Raw genomic sequence first — 6,825 nt, forward strand, 5'->3', positions numbered from 1 at the left:
ATAAATTCCTTGTTTGAATTGAGATCCTGAGAACTTGTGTGGCTTATGGACTAGAGAATTGAACTTAACATCTTCTCATGAACAATAGATCAAGAAATTGGCAATTGATTGTGTTAAGAGAAATTGAATCACCAAGGGATTGGGATTCAATTACTACAATCCATCATAGATCTACTTCATATGATTGAGAATGAAGTTGAGACCCATTGATTCATGATGGATTATGATATCTCCAATCCCTAATGAATCATACCCATTATCTTTCCTCTACTTAATTGCTTTGAGTTTCTTGTTATCTTTGATTCCTAGCTCCCAAAACCCATTTACATTTAATGCAATTTACCTTTCATTGTCATTTACATTCTTGCTTTTACTTTCTTGTCATTTAAGTTTCAGCTCTTTAAATTTCTTGTCATTTAAGTTTCCGCCATCTACATTTCGCAATTTACTTTCAGCACTTTAATTCCCAGCAATTTATATTCTGTTAATTCAATTTCACCAATCATCAAATATTAGCTTGACTCGATAAATCACCTAACTAAAGTTGCTTAATCCATCAATCCATGTGGGATCGACCTCACTCAACAGTGAGTTATTACTTGGCGATTTGGTACATTTGCCGAAGAAATTTGTGTTGTGTAAATTTCCAGCTCATCACGCACGAAGATTGCGTACGCACGATTGTGCTGATTTTTCCAAAAATACTATTTTTGAACTATTAAGCCTTTTTGGCGAGCTTATAATCCCTTGTAACCTCCGTATAAACTCTGAAAACCATATTATAGGCTTTGAATATGTTGGGTGGATATAATAGATTCAATTGAGTAATTCCCCTATGAGAACTTATAAAGTGAAATGTTTTAAATGTTGTGGGTTAATGAGGTCAATTACTTTAATAACAGATAGGATTATGTTGAATTATACTTTATCAGATTAGTTAAGAATATGACTATGATTGAATTGATTTTATTAGAGGCTTATGTCAGAAAGTGAGAATTTATATGAGACTCTTGATGAAAACTATGATTGAAGTATATGCTAGCGATTATGGTTAATGATGAATTTGATGACGATAATAAGCTTGGTTGATGGTGATTATTGATTAGCAAGGACGTGGGTTTTGTCCCGTTTGCGTGATTATGAGAGGTGATTTTTTATTGGTAAGGACGTGGGTTTTGTCTCGCTTGTGTGATTAGGAGAGGTGATTATTGATTGGCAAGGACGTGGGTTTCGTCCCGCTTGTGTTATTGATGAGGGACCTGCACCAGACAAAGATGGTGATTTTATCCCGCTTGCCGTAGTTGCAGTGTGATGTGGGGATGGTAGTTTCATCCCGCTCACGAATAGACAAGTTGAGGTTAAAGATTCCCTCTCTTGTTACATTGGGAGATTGGATAGAAGGTTGAGGATTCCCTTCGATTCAATTTTTAATTGTGGTGTGAACGAGTTAGGTTGAGGATTCCTTATTGTTGCATCACAGTCTCTCTTTGAATGTGAAGTGTGTCAGATAGTATATTCCAAGAGTGTGGCAGGCATTATATCCCAGATAGCGCTGCGTCCAGTGAGATGGTGGAAAGTTGAGGATTCCCTTCTTTATGTTCCTCTTGGGGAAGCACGATGGAGAGATGACATACGGGTTAGCTACCAAATGTGTCGAGTCTGGCAATTTAACTGATACGTGAGCTCACAACTAGTAGGACAGATATGCATCATGTGCATTTGTTTGCTCTTGTTTTGGGTGTGCATAATTACTTGGTTTGCCTAATTGATAATATGTTTAACTATTAATTGTGCTACTTGTCAGAATTGCTCTCTAATTGTAATTGCTTTGTATTGATTATTGTTTGTGTTTGATTCCATTGAATAGACTTGTGACTGAGAATAATGATGATAAATGTTGGGAATAGATGAAACTAGTGGTAGTTAAAGTATTTTTGCCTTAGCAAACTAACCCTGTACGGATTAGTTAGGACCCTGGACTTGGATTATTGTGAAGTTAGAGATCAGGATTACCTAGAGGGTTCATGTTTTTTTTTATATAGTCTTTATTCGGAACTGTTACCCTACTGAGAACCTTTGGGTTCTCACCCGTTGTTGTTATCATGTTTTTTAGATACATGACACAACACACCTCGGTGAGAGTGCGGAAGTTTTGGGTGACGAATTGAAAAGGATCACTTTTGAGATATTTTGTTTTGACACTAGAGATTTCTCCACTTTTGAAACTTTGTTGTATATGACTGTATATTTCTCTTAGAGGCTTTTATTTGGAGAAATAGGCTTTCTATTTTGTATATTCCTTAGTGTTATAACATTTTAGCCGGCTTTTCTTCGCGAGTCGAGACTAGTAATTGATATGTAGTATAGGTTATTATGTATCTTCACTTTGAACTTATGATATATTCTGCTTTTGTATACAATGCTTTAAGGCGTTCGTATGTGATTAACAGCTGACAACGTTTAATTTTTCTTTACAGGCTCCTAGTTATAATATTATTCTTATATAACTATATATGTATTTTCTTTTCTAAGTGCCGTAATGTCTCGCACCATTAATTTATGACTTAAGTATAAAACTCTGTGTGGTATGGTGTTACATATAGCAATAGAAAATAATTTAAGAAATAACTACAAAGAATTATTTAATTATTGTGGTGTGTGGGTAAAAAATTGAGGTGAACAATATTCAATGGAAAAAGAATAGCGCATCGATAATCAAATAAAAACGAAGAAAACACTCAGTGGTCTCTTTGGTTTCTTAAGGTCTTTGATACCTTTTTCCTTCCTGATTTATATGTTGCCTTTGGCGACCGCCATTCCTTTTTTATTCACAACAAGTCTAACAACATTACACAAAAATCACGAAATAGCATATATATAGAACACCTAAATCCAAATCCAACACTTGAAAATTTACATTAACTTGTTATCTTCATAGTTTTACATTTTAGAACTGAAAAATCTTAAACTCTAATTATTTTGTCCAATTTATCCTAAAACACGAGTCAGATGAAAAAAGAAAATAGAGTAACGACAATTGAACAAAAATTAACGATACTTACTCGAGATTTGTTCTATTGAATTCGCCTTTCCACTTTGCACCTTTCATGACGGGAGTTGCAATCAACGTAATCAGGTTAGTTTTCTTGGCATAAAATCGAATGAAACAACAAAAATTGTAAAAAAAATGGCGACAATTAAAAATAAATACGAACCAAAAGGTGGATAGCAGGGTTGAGAACCTATGTTTGGAAGAGGGACCAAGAGAATCATACAAAGTTTACCAAAGATAGAGAGTAGACCAGCGAAATCGAGGATGTAACTCATAGAGAGAAAGCGCAGACAAGAATCTAGCTCAAAAAGAGAAAGAGAGCAAACCAGTATTGATAGTCAGACTTGAAGAGAAACACGAATTAAAAAGAAGAAAATGGAATTAAAAGCCTAGAGATTGAGAGTGAAAACGACGCAATGAGAGAAAAAGCTAGAAAGAGCAAGAGAGGGAGAGAGTGTGTCTCACGCAGTTAATGGTATGAGGTGAAAAAGAATCGAGCAATTCTCTCTTTTTTCGTTTTTTTTTTTTTAATTGGAAAAAAAAAGAATATGCCATGTGCCACGTGGTTTTAAAACCCATGGCATTTATACAAGTAGAAGATTTATTTTATTTTTTTCCCACTATATTTGTCCCTTGACGAGAGCTTGGATAGGACCTGCCTACTCAATTTTGTTTTCGGCCACAACCTCTGTACTTTTCTTATATTATGGGTTGTTCTATCTTATAATGGAAGCCTCATGCCCTCATCCATAACAATTAAATTGGGTCTCAAGTTTTCTAGTTACAAAACCCATCTCCATGTAATAGGGTATATTATTTCTTGGCCCATCTAGAAACCAATTTGTTAGGTAAAATGGCCATGATGTGGTCCCACATCTATCAAGATGATCAGTTAGTGCTGAATCGGGTCTAATCCTTTGACTAAAATCAAAAACATGAGTCTTCAGGTTGGAGTAATGGACCTTCAGGTTGGAATTATGGTTTTTGTCTGCAGCTTTCGTCTATGGGCCTTAAGCTCTCAAAATATGTGATGTTCTTTCTCATTATCCAAAAATAAAATACGATACTGTTGATTAACGACCAAAAACAAAAAGACATTTGATTTTTGGATCGGATAGTACTTATCATTTCCATCAAATTTCATATTTAGAAATCTCCTTGTTAACTGGTTTAATAGCATTTTATATATTTCCTTGAAAAATAGTTCCAATTCAAAAAGATGTTTTATTTACGGTGAATAAACGCACAAAATATTCTGAAGTTGGGATCTTTTCTATTTTCTCTTATACTTGCTAGTTGCTTTGAAGCCGGTTGATACATTTGATAGCTGTACCAACAAAAGTATATATACACACTGAAATAAATTGAAGTTAGGATAGGGTTGCAATATGGGGCCATATGTCTAAAAATAAAACCATAACAACATATAAGATATAGACAAAACTAAAAAAAGATATAGAAATATATCGAAGTTAGTTTGACAAAATTAGAAAACAAATAACACACAAATTCAGCACCAATGCTTCTAGCTAGTTCTACTTTGTTGTCATTTGCCCTGCATAATCATTGTTCCGGATCCGATTTCTGGGTCTCCCGTCGGAGCCATTAGTATCCGAATACTTGGGTTCAGGCCATTATCGCAGTCCAAACTGGCCCGCTAACTATAAATTCCTAACCAATATTTAAATTCAAATATTTCTCTTATCTTAATCAACAAAATAAAATAAGATAACAAACACAAATTATATAAAAGGAGTTAAGACCTTCCTCAAATACGTTATACATTCCTAATACACACATATACTTCTTAGATTCATTCTGAGTTAAGCATCGGAGTGTCTTTGCAGTACTACTCTCTCCCTCCCGCCGCTCCGAAAAGATCTGATTCAAGTCACAATCCATACTAGCAAAGTATAGTACATTGGTACTGTACTGTCTATGAGAACTTGTCAAGTCTTGGCAACATGACGGAAGAATTTGATGAACGATCCTCAAACCTTCACCATGGGTTAGACCCACCCAACCCAACGAATGAACCGCGGGATGACGTCCTCCTGCCGACTCACGGGAGAATAACCAACACCATGCACTGCCAGTCAATCCCTAATAAGCAGCGATCGAAAGAAGATGATCCCCAACTCAATAAGGCCAGAGCAACCGACGGCCTATAAGACAAAGCGATCCAGATAATCTAAGAACTCTATCAAAGAGTACAAATTCTTGAGGGTCGAGTCGCCTCCAAAGAGCGATACTAGCCAGAACATGCAAGACAAGAAACCTCCAAAAACCGATCACGCGCGAGAAACCAAGAACAAAAGGTCATCCGAACAGCGACACACGGGAAATGACGGTACCAAAGCGTTTTCCGTGAGCCAGAGTGCCGACACAACGACGACGATAGAAGACACCGACGAGACTCCAAACGGACAAGGAGCGAGCATGTGATAATGGAAGCCACCTTATTCACCGAGAGAATTCTAAAAGCCAAGCTATCGAACAATTTTGACAAGCTAACCGACATGCAATACGATGGAACAAAAGATCCAAAGGAACATCTCATGACCTTTGAGAACAGAATAAACTTAGAAAGGACCACCGATGCAATTCGGTGTAGGGCCTTTTTGGTAATCTTAGTCGCCCGCCATTTCAGCATTTAAAAAAAATATGATATATAAATTTTACTTATTGTTAATTCACATATAAAATTATCTTTTTGTTTTAATTCTTTTTTACAAAAGTATTAATATTAACTATAACTTATTGCATAATTCACCAATACAATTATATAATTTATTCAACGTCCATTATTTCAAAGAAGAGATAAAAACATTACAGTATAGAGTTCAAATTGTCGAGCTATTTGGCACTAAATAAGACGTCTATTTTTGTCTTTTCCTCTTTCATGGTAAAATTAGACGTGAACATTATAACAAAACTACACCACAAATAAATTATAAAGATCCGGACCGTACTTAGAATTTTGATCTTCCAAAAACGTAAATGGTATACGTGGAGTTTTTCGAATAGTAGCACACGAATTGATTAAGCTGTCACACTCACAAAGCATAAGAATTCCGTATTTTTGGGCATTATTATGTACAGTCCAACCTTCTTTTCGAAGTGCCCACGGACATTAACGTCGATTCCTCAAACAATATAAACTACTTAATTAAAAGATCACACAATTGGAGACTCGAGAAAAACTTTGGGTGATTAAAAAATCGAAGAGGGGAAAAGGAGCACGTTGTTTAAGGACAGGACAAGCACGTGACCCCTACTAAAGTCCAANTTTTTTTTTTTTTTTTAACTAAGACCAACTACTACTACATAGTACATACTAGCAGATTAGAAATCACTTAATCACTTACTTTAAACGAGAATACGCATGGCGTGGATCTTAATTAATCAGATTATTATTATTATTAATATTGGTAAACCAAATACGTAAAAAGCAGGGTCCGCCTCGAAAAAATAGGTTTGAGGCTTCGTTGAATCCACACAGCGGTGGCACCGGAGAGCCCCCACGTGGTCCCTCGTGTCTAGCACGTTCAAACCCTTATTTCAAGGCATTACTATCTTTCTCCCATCTCTGTTCTCTCCCACACCATCCCCTTTTTTAGTTCTCAAATTTCATGCACAATAAATTAATATTAAAATAAAGCATTGTTTTTATGCTACTGTTCCCATTAAATTTCAATTTTAAAATGTCTTGCTTTCTACTAACAATTTCGAGATTTTTTTTCAGATGATAGACGAAACCATTTCGAATTTTA

At 35.5% G+C, this 6,825-nt stretch overlaps 1 long non-coding RNA gene across 1 annotated transcript; it reads left to right on the forward strand.

Moving 5' to 3' along the window:
• On the forward strand, positions 878-2,468 carry LOC110268192. Its single transcript, XR_002356305.1, has 3 exons — positions 878-1,091; positions 1,202-1,678; positions 2,114-2,468. It is a non-coding gene; the product is annotated as an uncharacterized LOC110268192 (long non-coding RNA).

Source organism: Arachis ipaensis, chromosome B10, assembly GCF_000816755.2.
Source record: "Arachis ipaensis cultivar K30076 chromosome B10, Araip1.1, whole genome shotgun sequence".
In the NCBI taxonomy this organism is placed as follows: domain Eukaryota; kingdom Viridiplantae; phylum Streptophyta; class Magnoliopsida; order Fabales; family Fabaceae; genus Arachis; species Arachis ipaensis.